Source organism: Alligator mississippiensis, chromosome 9 (genome assembly GCF_030867095.1).
Source record: "Alligator mississippiensis isolate rAllMis1 chromosome 9, rAllMis1, whole genome shotgun sequence".
Lineage (NCBI taxonomy): Eukaryota > Metazoa > Chordata > Crocodylia > Alligatoridae > Alligator > Alligator mississippiensis.
The window spans coordinates 24,939,004-24,958,992 of NC_081832.1; the positions used below are offsets into that span (position 1 = coordinate 24,939,004).

At 50.0% G+C, this 19,989-nt stretch overlaps 1 long non-coding RNA gene across 2 annotated transcripts in view; it reads left to right on the forward strand.

The window, feature by feature from the left end:
- Nucleotides 1-731: 731 nt before the first annotated feature.
- Nucleotides 732-19,989, forward strand: part of LOC132252434 (uncharacterized) — a 31,088-nt gene continuing 11,830 nt past the window's right edge. Inside the window, exons 1-2 of one of the 2 annotated variants that reach the window (XR_009464349.1) lie at nucleotides 732-10,556; nucleotides 15,914-16,011. This is a non-coding gene — a long non-coding RNA (uncharacterized LOC132252434). The remainder of the gene's footprint in view (nucleotides 10,557-15,913; nucleotides 16,012-19,989) is intronic. The other variant, XR_009464348.1, reaches the window with a different exon arrangement.

Sequence of the window (19,989 nt, forward strand, 5' to 3'; positions counted from 1 at the left end):
CAGAAGCATTCTTGCTAACAAGTGGTGTTTGGGAAGTGGCAGTTAGGCCTTACATGCGATACGGAGTAGGTCTGTGCAAAGCTTCGGATCGTGATTCTGATTCGGAGGTGATTTGGACGATTCGAAGGCGAAATCTATGAATCTGAATCGAATCACTAGACGTTTTAGGCTTTCTGAATAGAGTCGGAGCTCTCAAACCAATTCGGAAAAGATTTGGAGATTCGACCATGGGGTATAGTGGGGAATCAATGAAATATCTATAACTTTGTTGCTTTTTGGCTGATTCAGATGAAACTTGCAGGGAGGGTAGCCGCTGCTGAGGGCATGAAGCCTGCCAAGTTTCAAGGTGCAGGGGTTTCTGGGAAACTGCACCTCAAATCCTGAAAGCAAACCTCATGGGGGGGGGGTGTGAAGCCACTGGGGGATACAAACTACAGGGGCAGTAGCTCTTGCTGAGGCCACAAAGCCTGAGAAGGTTAAAGGAGATAAGTGGAGGGGGTTTTGGAAAACTGCACCTCAAAACTGACAAGCAAAACTCATGACATAGGTGACAGTGTGTGTGTGTGTGTGTGTGTGTGTGTGTGTTAAGGCACAGCAGGGTGAAAACTGCAGGGGTGGTAGCCCCTGCTGCGGCCACAAAGCCTGCTGGCTGTCAAGGAGATGGGTGCAGGGAGAGCCTGGGTTCTGGGGCCCTGCACCTCTGGCCACAGGCAGGCAAAACTCATGACATGGGTGCTTGTGGGACTGTATGTATTCAAGTGTGCCTTTCCTGGTGCTGGGGCCACTGCACAACATGGCAGTGTGCCCCTGTGAGGTCTCCTCCTCCCCAACAACTTCAGTCTGCTCCACCACTGTAAATGACGGCAGGTCAAAATAACTTAGCTGGCTCAACACCAATAGCACCAGCAGCATCAAAGGTAACCAGATGGAATAGTCACAGAGCCTTTCCTTTTAAAAAGGAATTGACAGCAAGGAGTAAAAATGTGTTGGATATATGTTACTTGTGGTGTGTGATGGCTTATCTTGTGTTTTTATGTTTATATGTTATGAAAAAACCCAAAATAGGAAAGTATATCTTAGAAAGCTTTTCAGTTGAAAAAACCCTTTGTCAGGCTGAGGAAGTACCTGCAGTTGGTGCATCTCCTGATCCTGGGTGGAAGGAATAGTAAAGAAGCCAGGGGCTGGCCTGGCACGCAATGCAGGCAAGAAAGCCAGTCAGTGAAAATGGAAATGGAGGCGTCATGTGGTGAGGGACAGGCTGGGAGGGCAGAGTAGGGGATGTAGCAGCGTAGGTAAAAGTGCAGAAGTACCTGGGGAGTCAGATGTCTGAGTCTTGCCTGCCTGTGGCCAGAGGTGCAGGGCCCCAGAACGCAGACTCCCCCTGCAGTTTTCACTCCCCTGTGCCTTAACACACACACAGTCACCTATGTCATGAGTTTTGCTTGTCAGCAGCTTGAGGTGCAGTTTCCCAGAAACCCCTGCACCTATCATCTTGAAACTTGGCAGGCTTCGTGCCCTCAGCAGTGGCTACCACCTCTGCAAGCGTCAACTGAATCAGCCAAAAAACAACAAAGTTATTGCTATTTCATTGATTTCCCCATTATACCCTATGGCTGAATCGCTGAATCTTTTCTGAATTGATTTGGCTGAATCAAATCGGAGATTCAAATCGCTTTTCCTATTTCGATTTGGCCAAATCTGAATCATCTGAATCCGAATCGAATAGTTGCCTATTCGCACAGGCCTAATACAGCGCAGTCTATTCCTGCACGGTATTTGTTGAATCCAATATGATAGTGGTGAGGCTGGGACCTAAAAAAAAAAAAAGGAAAAAAAAAGGATATATGAAGATCAAATTAATCCTTAAACTATTCTACATGTTCTGCTCCTTTGTAAAAGGAAATAGTTAACTCTGTTAAAGTGAAGTGGGCAGAAGGCAAGGCGGGATGGAACTCTTTTAGATTTGTTGAGAGGCTTGAGCTTTTGTGGGCTACATCCTACTCTGGGCCACTTACAGCTCTTTAAAGGTTATGTTCAGTTTGAATAACTGAAGCACCTCAGAGCAGTGAAGCAGTGGCTCAATGTCCTGAGGGGCTGGTAACTGCCTCAGGCCAAACCCTGCCAAGGTTAAACTAACAAGAGGCAGCTGTAAGCATATATTTTTATTGTGGGAGGATCTGTACAGAGTGACTCTTGGATCTAGGAGAGAGACATGTATCCAAGTGGGAACCTCAAAAGGTTGTGGCAGGTGTCCTTCAGTCCATGTATTCTTATTCCAATCTTGGGCCCTCAACTGTGTAAATTAAGGGCCTGATTGACAAGACCCACGCATACTTTGTGCTGTATTACAGAGGCAACAGATAAACAAATCCTTACATCTACTACTGCTGCTATTGGAGTCAGGAACACTAGAGCAATCTCATAGAGGGATTGCTGGGCTAAACTCTGCCTGTCAGCCAAAAATGCAATTGATACGGTTCCTTGTGACAACAGGAATGACAGGACATAGCAGCAGGAAGTTTTAAATGCGTCTTGTGGGTGGGTAGGAGGTTTCTTTTCCAGATGACTATTCCAAACTCTTCATGTTAAACGTTGTAATCCAGCAGAGAATGAAAAGCAAAACTCTGGGTAAATTCAAACCATATCCTGCTACTCATGTGTACTGCAGATTTTCTATGGGAAGACTCTTAATAGCCAAAGAAGCAGGCAAAAATTACTTCTGCATGCAGTGTGGCTCTGGCCTCATGTTTGAACAAAGAGAGCAGAGTTGAATTGATGTGTGTGCTGTCTGCAGGTCTGTTGAATATTTGCCTTCCAATTGATTCCCTCTGAAAGCCAGGTTCTTCTCTTCCCTCCCCACCCCCTTTGCATTCTGCTCTCTGAGGCTGTTCAGCTGGAGGAAGTCTCTTGAAGATGAATAACTTGGAGAATTATTCCAGCATGGCAGAGCAGAGCCTTGCCCTGTAGTACATGCGGGAAAAGTGTTCCATGAGCACTGGACTGTAATGTCCCATGGCAAATTATAGAGAGTGGACAGGTGCTTGTTTTGTTTTTTGTTTTTTTAACAGTAGCTCTAAAGAGAAAAGCAAGCTCTTTGACTTCTAAAGGTATCAGTGCAAAGGGAGTGAAGGGGAAAAAGTGAGTGTCATTGTTCTTAATGATGTATAAATTTTATGGACCTCCTCTTTTTTTTTTTTTAAATGGGGTAGGAGGTTTCTTTGTGTGAAAGGTCAGAAAACAGGAACCGTTAGTATATCAACTGTTACTCCCACATCTCTATAATGGGATTAAGATGGTTTCATGTTCCTCACCTGCCAGGCTTTAAGGATTTCACCAATCTTTTTCCTTCTCCTCATCTGAAAATATTCTGTCCCTTTTGCTCTGTAAAAGACTCATCCAAACAGAGGGGAGACGAGTTATGATGGGTACTCCAGTGAAACAGATTACATGGTAAGCTCAACCCTACCATGTGTCACTTGTAATGCTGCAGCCTGTGCAAGGTTCCTATAGCAGAGGGAGGGGCCTGGCTTTCCAGTACCTAGCCCAAGAATGGAGGTGTTTAGACATAGAGAGCGATGCATCTTCCAGCTGGGCTATGGTTGACCAGGAGCTGTTCCTTCTAAGGTTTAGTCAGAGCTGTCTGAAGCTGCTCAAATGAACCTATGACTAAATTGGCTGTTGATCAGCCATAGAATTATGTGGCATAGAAGGTGACATAATACCATTCATGTGCCTTCCCTGCAGGTGCATTGAGCTTAGCTTAGGAGTGAGTCCAATCTACTGTCAAAAGCAGAAAACCAATACAGAATAAATGCTTTGTTTTCTTTTATGGTCAGCTTAAAGTTGCTTGTAACATTGACAGGGAATACAAGATGCTCAAAAGGCATGCGACTGAAGTTGTCAGTGTCGTTTCACAGTAACGGATTCCCAGAGCTCCTGGTTACCTACAAAATACTTGAGCTTCTCCGCAAAAATCATTTTGCCTGTAGCTATCACCACGAACTTAAAGAAGCTATCACTCTGCCTTTTGCCGGGACAGGAATTGAAGCAGGCATCAACCTCTACACACTCATTTCTTGTCACTCTTGGACCACCATGTGGGTTTGGGGTAACTGTTCTCTTACTGAATCTCAACATTGCCAGCATTTTCCATCTTCTGTTGATGACAATGCCAAGCTCTTGGATGCGCCTGCACAAAGGCTCAAGTTGCTCTCTTTGGTGAATGCATGGTTAACTTGCCTACTAGCAGTAATTTGTGTTAATAAGTGGTGAAATAATCAACACAAAATTGTCCCAGCAGAAGCATGCAGGTGACTTGCTCATTCCAGGTGTTGTGGGGTTCCCCAATAGCATCCCTAATAGCTTTTTAAAGTGAGCCAATTAATTATTTTTATTTGCTTTTCTTGCATTTATTAGCATAAAAAGCAACATTGAAAGTTCTGTGCTGCTGAAAACTAAAGGAAAAGGCCATAAGGATTTTGAGTAAAACCATGGATGATTTGACTTGGTGTCTATGGTGTGAGAATATATATGACCCTCCTGTGCATCTGAGCTTGTATTCATGTGATGCCTGATACAGGGATCACACATTCTGTGCATTCATCTTTCCAGTGCAATTAGCATTTGGTAAGAAATTATTACACGTTAGAAGCACCTCTCAGCTTTTGCAGTGAGAACATAAAAGTATTAAAAGCCATACCGGGTCAGATAAGTGGTGCATCTAGCCCAGCATTCTGTCTTTGATGGTGGCAATAATAGATCTTTTAGAGCAGGATGTGGGCAAAATATGACCCATGGGTCACATCCGACCTGCCAACAGATTTGATCTGTCCTGTGGGTGAATGGCTACCAACCCACTGAATCTAGCCTGTGAGTGGCTGGCAGCTCTGGTCCCCATGTGGTACTAGGCAGGTAGAACTGCTTCTGCCCAGCAACATCAATCCTTGATGCAATGACAGTGCTGATTCAGTGGGGGGTGATGAGTGGCCAGACACTCTGGATTTGGCAGTAGCGGGGGGGGGGGTGCTGAGCAGCCAGATGTGAAGCCAGTGGCAGTGTGGAGTCACCATGCCACTCTGCCCAGCTCTGCAGGGCCCCCCAAAGTGTGGGGCCTGGTGCGGTCACCCCAATTTGCCCGCACCCCCACCCCCCGGGACTGCCATGGCTGTGACACTGCTAGCCGGTTCCACACTGGGGCTCTGGAGCCTTCTGGCTGTGCCCATAGCTGATACTGCCATCTGCCCACCTGCCACTTGGATCCATAGCTGAGTGTCAGGGCTTCTGGCAAACTACTGCTCCAGCCAGGTTCTGGAGGGAGAGGGGGAAAGGGAGAGAGATGAGATGGAGGAGAGAGACAGAGGAGAGACAAAGAGACAGAGATGGATGTGGCCCTTGGCAGGTCTCTAGAACTTAAGTGACCCTCCAGTTGAAATAATTGCCCACTCCTGCTTTAGAGGAGAGTATATGAATATGGTATATGTAGAGTGATCTTTCTTCCCAGTCATATCCATCCTGGCATCCACCATCATTGGTTTAGAAATGCCTTGATTGTTCTGTTTAATAGTTATTAATAAACCTATTGTCCATGAATTTGGATAGTTCCTTTTTGAACTTGGTTATACCATCTGCCTCTACAACTTCTGGTAACAATGAGTTCCACAAGTTAACTACACACGGTATAAAATGTACTTTCCCTTACTACTTTTAAATCTGTCTCTTGCTAATTTCACTGGGTGTCCTCTAGTTCTAGTTTCCTGGGACTTGGTGAATAATAGCTCCCTGTTCACTTTTTCCACACCTTCATGAAATTATAGACTTCTATCATATCCTCCTCCCCCCTCCTGCCTCTGCAGCTTTCTCTTTTCCAAACTGAGGAATCCTAGCCTTTTTAGTCTCTCCTGGTATGACAGCTGCTCCATTCCTCTGATCGTCTTGGTTGCCCATTTCTGTACCTTTTCTAATGCTACTACACCTGTTTTTTGAGAGATGGATACTAGAACTGCACACATTATTTGAGATGGGGGCGCACCATGGATTTTTGTATAGTGGCATAATGATGTTTTTGGTTTTGTTTTCAGTCCCTTTCTTAATGATGCCCAACATTTTATTGGCTTTTTTTGGTTGCTGCCATATGTTGAACTGCTGTTTTTAGAGAACAGTCTACAATGACTCCAAGATTTCTTTCCTGAGTTGCAATGGCTAGTTCAGAACTCAGCATTGTGTACATATAATTGAAGGTATGTTTCCCCACCCATATGCATTAACTTGTACTTGTCAACACTGGAGTTCATCTGCCACTTTTTTGCCTATTTATTTAGCTTGGTGAGATGTTTTGGAAGCTCTTCTCTGTCAGCTTGGGATTTGACTACCCAGAATACCATAGCATTATCTGTAAACTTGGAGAGGTCACTATTCATCTCTATTTCCAGGTCATCGATGAAAATGTTGAACAGAACTGGGTCTATCAGGGAGCACAGATCCCTACAAGACCCCAGTTTTGGCCTCCCTCCATCCTGAAAAGTGATCATTTAGCTATACTGTTGGCTTCCTATCTTTTAACCAGCTCCCAAGCCAACTTTCCCTACAGTGATTGTGGCGGGCCAATAGGGAGTGCTCCTGCGTTGAGCCACCTACCTCACTGCGCCCGACAACCTTGCAAGCTCCGAGTACCTCCCTGGGGGCACTTCACGTCTGGCCAATCCCCTTCCTGGAGCACAACCACTACCCTGGGGTAAAAACTACTACAACCCAGGGCTGGGCTTGATTCTGGCTCTGCATCTCCTAGGTAACACAGGCCTAGTAGCCCTCAAGGTTACTTGACTCACTTCAAGCATTTGAGGGTGCTTCCCTCAGTCAGAAGCACAAGTAGTGGTCTCCGTTAGTCAGCTGAACCAAGGGGACCCCAAGGCATAATCTAGACCCACTCCCAATAAGTCTCCCATGCTAGGTACAAAGGAGAACTTTATTGGTTACAAGGGGTAGGGTTGGAATAGGGTACAGGGTAAAGCAATATCAGAGAAATCCCATAGAGCAAACTGGCATGGCTGGGTAGCCTTTGATCATGCATCTGAGGTCCTGAAGCTATATATCTAGTTAGATCTCAGGTAGCTTACCCGCAAGTATCATCCAGAGGCAGGTGAAGATTCCCTCTGGAGGCAGGCAGTTCCTTGATCATGAGTTTTAAGAGAGAGAGAGAGAGAGCAGGTTTCAGATGGTCCAGCTCTTCTCTCTCTCTCTCTCTCTCTCATAGCCCTTATGACCTCATTTACCTGGCCCAATGGAGGCCAGCACCTGGTGGCTGTCAGCCAACCAATTTGAAATTCATCACTAGTTGCTAGGCAGACTGACAGTCTCTAGCTCCCCAGGGAGCCCAAGCCCCTCACCTAGGTATGTGATGCCAGTCACGTAGGCAGAGAGAGTGGAAACCCCCCCTCCCTCAGGAATGTATCCAGCTGAGGTTACCTAAAAAGATAGGGTAAGGTGTGTATCCTCTGCTGAGCCCATCCTAACCAAATTGTCACAGAGCAGAGTTTTTGGGGAGAAACAGAGTTGGCCTTCTGCCATAGTGATGCTGTGACAAAAAATAAAAAACAGCCTGCATTATTGTTTGAAGCACTGTGTTGGGAAATAGGCAATGCTATGACATCCTCGAAATTAGTCCATTCAGACAGTACTATAAAATTCATATATTACAATAGCTCCTAATCAAGCACCTGAAATTATGATAGTTAACAGCCACGCTCTCCTGGCTATTACATTAGCTTTCTATTTTGCTTGAGTGATACAGCAGTAAAATAGAGACCCGGACTCTGATTACTTGGGCACTGGTTTGGATCTCAAGTATGGAAAAGTTAAGGCTGCTAAGGGCAGTTTCATAATTTTTAAACAGCTATATAGGGGCCAAAGTTTCATCTAATGCTATATGTCACAAGTTTAGTTCCTCTGGGCAAATAGAACAAACCTTCCTCTTGTTTTACGTATATCTACCACCCTCGCACCATGCTGTCTTCTCCACCAGCTTTATCTTTCTGGATACTGCTGAATATGACTAATGTATGGTGAGGAAGTCAGCTACAACTGGAATTAGTGGGAGGACCTTGGAATATTTTCTTAGGTTGGTGGAGAAGATCAGCAACATAGCATAGGGAAGGGAAAGGGACAAACTGGGCTGAGCTGCTTGCTGCTGAGCTCCCATGCCAGATCCAGCCTGTAGGCTGTAGGTTGCCAACCTCTGCACTAAGGAGTTTAAAAATAAATATTTAAGATGTCAGTGGGCACCTCTACATGTACAATTAATTCAAAACTCCAGGGTTAATTGCTCCAAAGTTTATTGCTCCCAGGCATGCTGTTTGAACATGTGCCCAAGAGCAATAAGTTCTGGTGCAATAAACCTTGGAATTTATTGCCGTTTGAATGTGTGCCTGTGACTGCAGCACACTGAGCTGGGTGGGAGCAGCCCTGGCTGGCAGAGGCCCTGGGGCTGAGCCTGCCAGCCTGGGGCTGCTTCCCCCTGCTCAACATGCTATGGAGAGGTTGGCTGGGGCACAAGGGTATCTCAGTGCTGTTGTGGTTTTGAGCCATCGCATGTATGTTCCGTCTCCACTTTTCTGGTTGAGTGGGCTGCTGTTTTTGTTGGTGGTCATAGAGATCAGTGAATCCCTTAGGTAGCTTGGGAAGTAAGTAGAAGTTTCTGAGCTTGCTGTTTTCCCTCAATTAATGAACATGGTGCTTCAGTTCAAGCAGTAGAGTTACAGGACTTAGAGTACCTGTAGATGTTCAGGGAGGTTGCCCTGACATTGCTGGAGCATGCTAATTAACACACACTAGCCAACCTCCATGTCTGGTGTATCAGTATCCCCGCACTTCAAAATGGTGGTGGGAGCATTTTAACTAAAGCTTGTTCGACGAGCCTTAGTTAAAACACCCCCGCCACCATTTTGAAGTGCAGGGATGCAGATACATGAGACACTGAGGGCACTTTAATTAGAGTGGCTTTTGGAGCTACTTTAATTAAAGCACCCTTCCACCCTCTACCCCTGGAGCATATGTAAAAATGCCCTTAGGGTGTATCCACATATGCAATCACATGCACTTGCAGTAGCTCAAATTGAAGCAGCGCAAATTTGAGCCAGGGCTTTTCGCCTCAGTGCACGTGCCCGAACATGCACTTTGTGGGGCAAATTTTGCCACTTGGGGCAAAACAACCCTGCTCGGCTCCTCCCAGATCTGCAGCCTGGGGGAGCTAGAGGCTGGGGCCAGCACCTGGGGGAGGAGCCTCTGGGAGGAAGTTGGCCACACCCATTCCTGTCCCAGGCTGCTGCTGTTACTGTTGCTTGATCTCAGAACCTTCTAGGGGAAGTAGACCATGCACCTACCTACTGTAGGCTATTGCTGCTGCTAGCCTACTCTCAGGAGCTTCTGGGGGTTCTGGGACCTCCTGGTCAACCTCCTCCTGGCCCTGGCCAAGGGAACTCTGTACTTGAGTAGGAAGGAGGCTCTGGCCGGGAAGGTGCCTGGAGACTGCACGGCCGCTTTTCTCTCCCTTGTCTGTTCAACTTTATGAGTAGAGCACAGTGGGTGGCATCCACCAGCTCCTTTGATGCTGTGGGTCCAGCCTGGGGGGGGTCTGTTCAGTGTCCCCCTCAGGTGCACTTATTTTCATGTTTTGACCCTTTGACTCACACAACACTCCTATCCTGAGTTTTTTTTCCACTAGTTGTCCCACGAATTTAGTTGTTCCATTCATCCATTAGCCCCCATAAAAAGGGGCTACTAGTTAGCCAGGTGGGCCTTGCCCATGGTAATTGGATGGATATATAGGAGCTTCTGGGGAAAGCTGGCCATAACCCTTCCTGCTTCAGGCTGCTATTGCTGTTGCTAGCCCTCTCAGAAGCTTCTGGAAGGATGCTGGCCACTCCCCTTCCTGCATCAGGCGGCTGCTGCTGTTGCCACCCCCCCATGGGGGGCTCCTCTGTTGCACACCTCTGCCCCTGCTTTGGGGGGGCCCACCGCATTGCACCGCACACCAGCATTGCACCCCAGCTTCTACACATGTTCCAGCCTGCTGCCCAGCCCACTGCCAAGCTGTGGGTGGGAGACAGCCCGAGAAAGGAACCTGAGGTGTCTATGGGCCCCTCCCCCACCATCAATGCTGGAGCCTAAAGGTGCCTTGCCTGCCTCAGCTGCCTTGGCAGTCCACCCCCACCTTCACCTCCACTTTCACCTGAAGCACATGCTGAGTGGCTGAACTGGATAGCTGCTACCTGTTCTGCTGCTGTCCCCTCTCAGGAGATGGAGATGCCCTACTACATCACCTTGCACCACTCAACACCACACCAGCACTGGATTACTCCCTAATTGACTAATTACTTCTGCACTCCCCTACAGCTGGCCCACTGCATCTAATTCTGCTTTGTTTTCTTGCATATTGTCCTGCTGCTGAGTGCCTGGCTAGAGGCCAGAGGGGCTCCTGGACCAAGATCCAACAAACAAAGCCTGTCCACCCATCTTTTATATCTGCCTCAGCAGCCTTCCCTGTGTGTTGTTGCCCTTGTGTGGTAAGTCCTATGGTCCACTCCCCCTGCCCTGGTGTTTGTTGTGTGGCTTAGTAAGCCAGCTTGAGTCTCCCCAGCCCTTGTGTGTTCCCCCTGCCCCACCTTCCCCAGGCATAGCCCGCCTAATTTCCTGTAGGGCTCTAGCTCAGTAAGCTTCAGCCCCCTTTCCCCTTCCTCCACAGCCCCACCCTGTCCCAATTGGTTTCACTAGCCCCACTTTTTTTTTGTTTGTTTTGTTTTTCTCATTAGTTTCCTCTCCCTTATGTAAACCCATGGCAGGAAAGGAACCTTTTGGAGGGGCAGATGCCCCCACATAACTTCCTGCAGCCCCCACTATGGGGGCAGATCCCAGCTAAGACCCCCAAGAGGATGCATGCCCCTGCAGTACTCACCCTGGTGGCAGAGTCTAACTGACCTCCTCCAGGAGTAGTGAAGCCTGACACCTCTGTTGCAGGGCCAGGGCCCCACCCCCCATCATCAGGGGCCCATGGGAAGGGCTCCTTTTCAGCCTCCTCCACAGCTCGGGGTGGGAAGGGCAAGGGCCCTTCCCCCAAGGCTAAACCACCAGCACCTGAGGGGACCAGGTGTGCTGCACCAGCCAGCACACCCACTTAACCTGTCCCTGGCCCTAGCTCTGGCCCCACCAAGGTGACCCTCCAACAGGAGAACTGCAGTTACACACAAGCAGCTGTGGGGTGACCCTCCACCACTGGCCCTTTCAGCTTGGGCAGCGGGGCTCCCTTTCTGGTACTCACCTGCAGGCATGGGGTGAAGTGCCAACTGCCCAAGTAGGAGAACCTGAACTTTGAGACCTGGGTGCAGGCCTTAGTTCAGGTAGAGGGGGCCCCCAAGATCATGGCAGCCTTCCATTTTCATGGCAAGGGGGGGGTCTTTTTCCTTGCCTTGGAAGCTGCTGCACAGAAGGTGGTGGAAAGGAGGCTCATGTTGGAGGGTGAGTACATTCCCCTTGAGCCCCTAGAAGAGCTGGGGACCCACATGGTCCTCAGCTCCATCCCTCCCTATATCCCTAATTGGGCCCTGCTTCCCCAGCTCCAAACCCTGAGGAGGGTTATCTCCCTGGTAGTGGCCTTCTCGATGGGGTTATGATTCAGCTGGTGGCAGGACTGTGGCTGGAGGCTGAGGGGTGCCTTGTGATTCCTTTTCAGGGGGCCCTGGTGAGGGTTTTCTATATGCTGGGGGACCTGCGGTACTTCCAGTGCCACGCCCTGGGGCACTTGCATCACAAGTGCTTCATGGGCCAAGAGGAGAGGGTATCTGTGGGTCCCAATGGCAAGAGGGATGCTCCTGCCAGGGGTGCCCCTCCCGCCTCAGGCCCCCCTGGCACCCTAGCCACATCATCCAGCCCCCCTTTGAGCTCAGGCGACACCACTCCCAAACCAAGTTTGGCAGGGTCCCAGGGAGGGCAGCAGCAGCCAAGGGGAGAGAGGGAGCAGGGACCCCCTGCCCCTAGTCATGCCCGCACTGTAGCTGCCCATCCCCCAACCCTTACCCTCTCCTACTGAAGCCTGTTCAGCTGAAGACCACCCTATGGCTGAGTTGGTGCAGGTCCTCTCAGGGCAAAAAGCCAAGAGGAAGGCTCAGGCACAGCTGGAGCCCTCTGATGTGGAGGATTCCTCCCCCCACACCCAAGGCCATCACATGGGGAGAAGGAGCGGCCCAGATTCTGGGGGCCTCCCCAACTGTGCCCAACACCCCACCTCAGGGAAAGATAAAAATGGGTTATCCCAGTGGAGAAGGCTACAGGGCTGCTGAACAGTTCTGAACAGGAACCCATGGAGAAAACCCCACACTCCGCTGGCCAGGGCCTACCCCCTGCAACCACGGGCCCTGAGGCTGATGCCATCCCAAAGGAAAGTCTGGCATTGGAGCCCTCCCCTGTAACACCTGGATCTATAGGCAGCCTTGCAGTTTTGTAGATATCCTCTATACTTATGGGAGGGTGCTGCATGACCCGGCGGACCCTACACTGGGTGTCGAGATGCACAAGGCCCGTACTGAACTGTCTACACCCCCCAACCATGAGTTCGTTTAAGATCATGACCCTCGATGGGTTCTACTGGAGTGTGGGCTCGTTGCTGTACTTGGGTGTCTACCTGTCCCCCACAGACCCTCCCTGGAGGCAAGGGTAGTGGAGCAGCTACAGGCATAGGCAGGGCTCCTGAGGTGTCTCTCCCTGTGTGGGAGAGTGCTGGTGCTGGACCAGCTGGTCCTGTCCATGCACCACTTACATAACTTGTCTGTGCCCCCTGAGGTCCAGGCAGGGCTCCAGAGATGGGTGCTGGAGTTTTTCTGGCCAGGACAACACTGGGTTGCTGCGGAGGTTTTGAGCCTCCCCTTGCGGGAGGGCAGTCAGGGCCTGGTTTGCCTGTGCAGCCAGGTCCTGATGTTCTACCTTCAGGCCCTGCAGCAACTGCTATACAGTGTTGGTAGCCATGCGGCATGGGGCCACCTGGGGCACACCTTCCTTGACCACTTGTGGGGGCTCTGATATGACTGGCAGCTCCTTGGCCTGCAAGGCTTCTCCTTACAGGATCTGTAAGGACTGACAGAGTTCTACCAGGACCTCCTCTGGGGTTGGAGGCTGGTCTCTTCTTCCAGGTCCCCTGTGATAGTTGCCCAGGGCATTGACCTGCTTGTCAAGCCCCTTCTCCAGAACCCCCAGCTGGAGATGCTGACAGCAGAGGTGCCCCGGTTGTGACAGAGGTTGATCCTGGCTGGTGTCACCCATATTGGAGACCTCCTGGACTATGATAGGCATGAGTGGGTGAACCCTGCTGCGTTGGCCCAGTGCATGGGTCTACCCATAACACATGTCACCTGCCATCTGGTCCAGGAGGTGAAATCTGCCCTACCTCCCAATACCCTTGCTTTTGTTGACCAGGTCCTGCACAGTGGTGATCCCCACCTTCCCATCTCCTTCATCCCACTGGAGTTTGTCACCGGGCCAGTGCCTCGCCCAGCCTCACGGCACTCCTTGCTTCACCACCTGAACTGGCTGAAGGACACCAGACCCATCTGCTTTTCCACTGTCCATTGCTGCCACCTCTACATGTTCATGTGCCTCACAATCTATCATGCCGCCCTTGTGTCCCACCCAGATACAAACTAGCGGAACCTGCCCAGCAAGGGCGTGGCTGTGGCACCCCAGTGGCTGGGTCTGTACTATACCTTCATCCCATGAGCCTCAAGTTCTTGGACCTCCTGGTCAACTTCCTCCTGGCCCTGGCCAAGTGGGCCCTGTACTTGACCAGGAAGGAGGCTCTGGCCGGGAAGGTTCCCAGAAACTGTGAGGCTGCTTTCCTCTCACTTGTCCATTCATGTTTCTGGGCAGAGCACCAGTGAGTGGCATCACTGGCTCCTTGGATTCCTTTGAGGACCAGTGGGTGCGGCCCAGGGGGTTCTGCTCAGTGTTCCCCCTCTGGAGAACTTTTTACATTTTGAACCTTTGACCCTTTTCTTCCCTAGTTGTCCCACCAAAAAAAAAAAAAGTTATATCTTTCAACCTTTGGCCCCACACAGTGGGGCCATTAGTTAACTAGGTGGGCCTTAAGGCCCATGATCTCTGGACAATACAAATAGACAGGGGTTTCTGGGGCCTGGGCAATTAGTATCTGGGGACACTATCCCTTGTGTCAAATGGACTGCTAAAGCAGCATCCCAAATTCACTTTTTAAAATATCCCAAAATCCATGTTCTTCCTCAATTAGAACAAAAGAGGAGGGGTAGGGGGGGACTGATCATAGAATCATAGAAGTAGGGTCAGAAGGGACCTTGTAGATCTTCAGGTCCGACCTCCTGCCTGGGCAGGAAGAAAACTGGACTCAAATGACCCCAGCCAGGTAGGCATCAAGCTGCTTCTTAAAGACCCCCAGGGTAGGAGCCAGCACCACTTCCCTTGGAAGTTGATTCCAGATCCTAGCCACCCTAACTGTGAAGTAGTTCCTACGGATGTCTAATCTAAACCTACTCTCCAACAGCTTGTGGCTGTTATTCCTTGTTATCCCGGGGGGCGCTAGGGGAAACAAGGTCTCCCGCAAACCCTTCTGGTCCCCCCTGATCAGCTGGGCAATGTTTTATTGCTATATTTACAATGTTAAAGCAATTTGGAAGCCTACCAGTGTCTCTATCATCATAATGCAATAAATCCTAAATATCTATATGTTTTGATATTTGCTTTTGGTTTCCTTTTCACATGGTGGGTGCGTGATGGGGGGATGTGGGATTTGCAGGAGTGGGTGGGGGGATTTGGGTGAGTGTGTGGGTGGGTGAGGGGGGATGCGGGTCAGTGTGTGGGTCGGTGAGGGGGTACTGTGTGGGGGGGGGCTGCTTAGTAGGGGAACAAGCAGGGGGCTGGAGAAGAGCAAGGAAACGAGCAGGGGAATGGAGACGAGTTGGGGAATGAACAGGGGGCAGAAGCTGAACGGGGGGATGAGCAGTTGGCCCCCAGCCTCGCAATCACTCCCCTGCTCAGCTCCTGCCCTCCCCGATTGCTCCCCTGCTGGGCTTCAGCCTCCAGCACCATCCACAGCTTACTGGCAGCAGCAATTGGGGTGCCCAGGGCCTCGTGGCACACTTGCACCTGTGCGGCGCGGGGCAGCGGGACTTGGCCCCAGCTGCCTGGTACCCACGCTGCTGCTGCTGCATCGTGCGGGTGTGGCCCAGCTTGGCAGGCCACCACGCACTGTCGGGCAGCTTGGGGGTGCTGCAGCTGTCACCTGGGGCTTGGCACCACTCAGCCCAAGTGGCCCCAAGCGGCCCCAAGCTGCCAGACAGCACGCGCTGCCCTGCCGAGCCAGGCCCCACCTGCACAATGTGGCAGCGGTAGTGCGGGTGGCAGGTAGCCAGGGCCAAGCCTCACTGCCCCATGCTCCTTGCAGGGGCTGTGTCATGTGTCTCTGAGTGGCCCTCACGGCCGCTGCTCCGGCTGATGAGTGTGGGTCAGGTGGGGGAACGAGAAGGGGCTTTGGGCAGTGAGATGGACTAGATGATCTTCCGAGGTCCCTTCCAGCCCTGATGTCTATGAAATCTATAAGAATGAGCGGGAAGTGAGGGACTCCAGCTATCTGGCCTACGCCAGGGCTAACCTGAGTAGCCTTGAGCTGCTCCCAGGACTGGCTCTCCATGTGCTGGTCTCCACACTGCTCTGTCTGGCCCCTTGCTATGAATGCAAGCTCAAGCTGCCTTGATGCGGCTCCCAAAGCCTGAGCCCTGTGTGCCGATCTGCACACCACTAGGGCGAAGAAGGGATCTGGGTGGAGGCTGTCTTCGGGCTCTTCCCTCTTCACTGTTCCTTGCCACATATCCTTGTGCGGCTCACACTGCTCCTTTTATACCCTCAGGGGTCTCCATCCCCTGAAGTCCAGCTGCCTCAGCATGCTGGAGCAAATAGGAGAGGGGCAAGGCTGCAGCAGTGGATCAGACCCAGGCTCTGTCCCTGGTAAGTAGGGACGTGGGGGTGGGGGGAACTGTGTAGGGGTAAGGAAACTGTGGGAGTGGTGGGGGCCCTCTCCCTCCCCCCCTTGCCTCCCCTACATGGTGCACAGCCCCCCTGCAGCAGCAGTGGCTATCAGGGTGCTCATGGCCTCTCCTGGAAGGGACTCCCAGCTGTGTGGTGCTTCCTGAGACTGGGGCCTGCACGTGGCACAGGGCACTGGCCCAGCCCCCTGGCACGTGCTCTCAGGCAGGACCGGGCCACTCATGCTGTCATATGGGGCTCTTGGCACCACAGGCAGAAGTCACACACCCTTGGGCCAGGTTGGGTCCTGCCTTCATGTGCCTCGTGTGCTGCTGGGCCAGGTCAGCTTCATGCAGGCAGAACCAGGCCCAGCCCAATAGCGTGCAGCTTCTGCTTGTGGTCCCGGAAGCCCTCAGTGACAGCAAGAGGAGCCCAGATCAGTTCAAGGGCACATGCCAGTGGCTGGGCCAGTGCCATGTGCAGCCTCCAGTCTCAGGCAGTGCTGCACGCTGCCAGGGGGCTGTGCCTGCAGTGGGCCATGAGCTCCCCAATGGCTCAGCTGCTGCAGAATGGGGGCTGTGGACTGTGCAGGGAGGCAGGCAGGGTAGGCTTCCAAATTTTGTTAGAATTATAAATATATCAATGAAACATTGCCCAACTGATTTTTCTATATACAGTGCCATTTCATTTTAATTGCAGAAGAACATGGATTTTGGGTATTTTAATGAGAGAATTTGGGGGGTTTTTATCAGAGAATTTGCAATTTTTAAGCAGGGAACACCAGGATCTCTGCTAGTGAGGCAAGTGGCGGGACCTGGCCAAAGAAGCCTGCCCATGGCCAGCATTGGGGACCTCTGCTGGAGAGCAGATGGGATGGCTGACCTCCTGGGCATTTGGGGCCAAGAGGACACACTTTGACAGTTCAAAGTGGGCCACCAAAAGAAGAAGATCTTCAGGATGATAGCTGCCCAGAAGACAGAATGGGGACACCAGAAGACATGATAGCAGTGCCACCTGAAGGCCAACTGTGCAGCCACAGCCCACTGGCAGCTGGCCTAGAGGTGCAGGAGGCTCTGCTGCAGTGCCCGTGCCACAGCCCAGACACCTGTGCAGTCCCCATCTGGATGTGGCAGGCATGCAGCCATGGGGCCACACGTCCAAGGGGACAGATGCTGTCACAGGTAGCAGCAGGTCACAGCCAGGCAGCAGCCCCCACTGCCAGACTACTGCAGTGAGTAGAGGGTGTGGGGCCCACTCTAGGTTAGGGCTACTAAAGCAGTCCAGCTGGCTCAAGGGCTAGTGTCCCCAGATACCAGCTGGCTGGGCCTCAGAAGCTCCTGAGGGCAAGTAGCCCTGAGCTGCTTGCCAGGCTGAAGATCTGGGAGGAGATGGACAGGGTCAGTTTGCCCCAAGTGGCACAATTTGCCCCGCACCAAAGTGCATGTGCAGGCATGTATGCTGAGGCACAAATCTCCGGCACAAATTTATGCTGCTGCTATTTGAGCTGCTGCTAGCGTATATGCCTGCATGTGTGGACATACCCCATCCTGACTCCCAGATGAGTGCCCTATTCAGAAATCCAGTAGCTTGCCTAATGGGAAATCTTATTAGCATATTATCTTTCCAGGGCCATGCTTAGCTATTAGACGTGACTAATTCCATGAGTAGCTGGGGAAACGGGCTGTTGCAGCCACTTGCATAGTTGAGGAAGATGAATAATCATGTTCAAGCACTGTGTGACCAGTTTGTGTGGGCTAAAGTCATGTTATCCCCAAGCTTTAATGCCATGTTTGTGACTTAGTTTGGTTTTTTTTCAAACTGATTTTTGGTGCTACTGAAGTTGACCCATGTTTGAGACATGGGACTAGAGATTAGTCCATCTATCAGGTGCCTAAGTGGACTTTATCACTCAAGTGTGATCCTACTCCTGCTCAAGTACTGTGCCTACTTTTGTAACATATCAACACCTCAGCCTTGAGATTAAGTCAAAAAAGCCAATGAGTAGGAGTGTGCTGCATCCACTGAAGGCCCAATTCTGCTGGAGCTAAACAGCCTGTTGTCTCTTCTTGAGCCCTCTGCTGATTCAGTGGGTACCACTTGGCTTGAGAAAAAGGGCTGGGCTACATGGCTTCCCCATAATTGCATCCTCTGCTCTCTGCATTCCTTTGTTTAAGACACACATCCTAATTTCCAGTAGCCAAATATGGTATTATTCCTCCAGCTTTAGTTTTCTTTCTGAACAGAAGATTTGTTTTTAAGCTTTCAGGAGCTTGTTTGGACAGTTTCCAGCATAATAACTCCTAAACATAATCATCATTATTACAGCATGTAGTAAAATACCAAAAAAATGTGCTAATGTCTTTTGAGGGGCTAAAAATGCACCAACCTGTGGTTTCTTCTGTTTGGTAAATCCTTCTTCCAAAGACATTGAGAAGTCCTGTTCTTGGCATATCACAAACTGACTCCTTTTTAACAACATTTGATTACCAAGAGGCAAGTGAGTTTGAAGAGTCTCATAGGTATTATACAAGACAGATTAAGGACAGAAGCTATTTTCATCGATGTCTCAGTAATTCTTGCTACTCTTTGCCTGAAAAGATTACTCATTTCACCATGTAAGTCACACTTGTCAGAGCTCATCTTTTTGACTGGACTTACCTACGGGGCAAAGCAAGATTAATAGCAGTGTTCCACATTCCATTCTATTCTGTGTGATTGCTTCTCCTCCAAATTCAGGTCATGGGTACTGGACATCTGGGGCCTTTGTAAGCACCAGTAGACATATGATGGCTAGTTCAACAGGCCATGGGCCTGGTTCATCATTGTACAGTATTACTCTGTCAGGTTGCTCTAGTCTCTCTTAGGATGCAGCCAAGTGGAGAATCAGGGAATTCCATGGTGTTTTCCCACTTGTGCTGCTCTCAGTGGATGTGTTATGAAGTGTGTAGGGAACGTTGTACATTTTGCATTCACTTTGCATAGGTATAAATTATAGCAAAAGGTGTGAAAGAGGCCCTTTGACTTCTAATTCAACAAAGAGAATGTCATCCTCTTCAAATGCGATGGGAGACTACAGGGTATTGTTGCAGTACAAAAAGAAAATCCCCATGAATCACATACCGTTAGTTATGACACACCATCCTTCCCTGGAACCTAGACAGAAAATCCTCAAACAATTGCAACCCATACTAGAAGAAAACTCAATTCTAAAAAAGATCTTTCCAGAACCACTCATCCTAGCCCGTAAACAAGCACTGAACCTTGATAACTTCACCACCAGAAGCAAACTACCTATGACCCAAACCACACCAAATGGATCCAGAGCATGCCACGACAAGAAATGTAAAACTTGCCAACACATCTCCACCAATCGCACAGTAACTACACCCCACAGCAGAACCATCACCATTCCTAGATCTTACACCTGCACCTCCAGAAATGTAATATATCTCATCCAGTGTACCAAATGCCCTGATGGAAAATATGTAGGAGAAACCAAACAACAACTACCTACCAGAATGAACACACACCAAAAATCCAACAAAGACAAAAATACTGAATTACCTGTGGGTACCCACTTCTCACAAGACAATTACTCCCTTTCTGATCTCTCCATCCTAATCCTCAAAGAGAACTTACAAAATACCTTTTGTAGATGAGCCTATGAACTTCACTTCCTAAATCTTCTGGATACAAAAAATCATGGACTTAATATAGACATTGATTTATGACACATTACACTGTGCCTGACATCTAACACACCAGGTAACCTGCCACTGACCACTAGCATTCCTTCACATTTTTCCCTCCCTTCTTTCCCTCCCCCCATCTCTATCCCTTGTCTTCCAAATTTCCACGCATTTGCATTTTCACAGAGTACTTGTTTACTTTAGCTTCTTTTCTACCATGGAGAACTCATACAGCAGCAGAGTCTCCCAATGCCTGAAGAAAGGTGTTTGT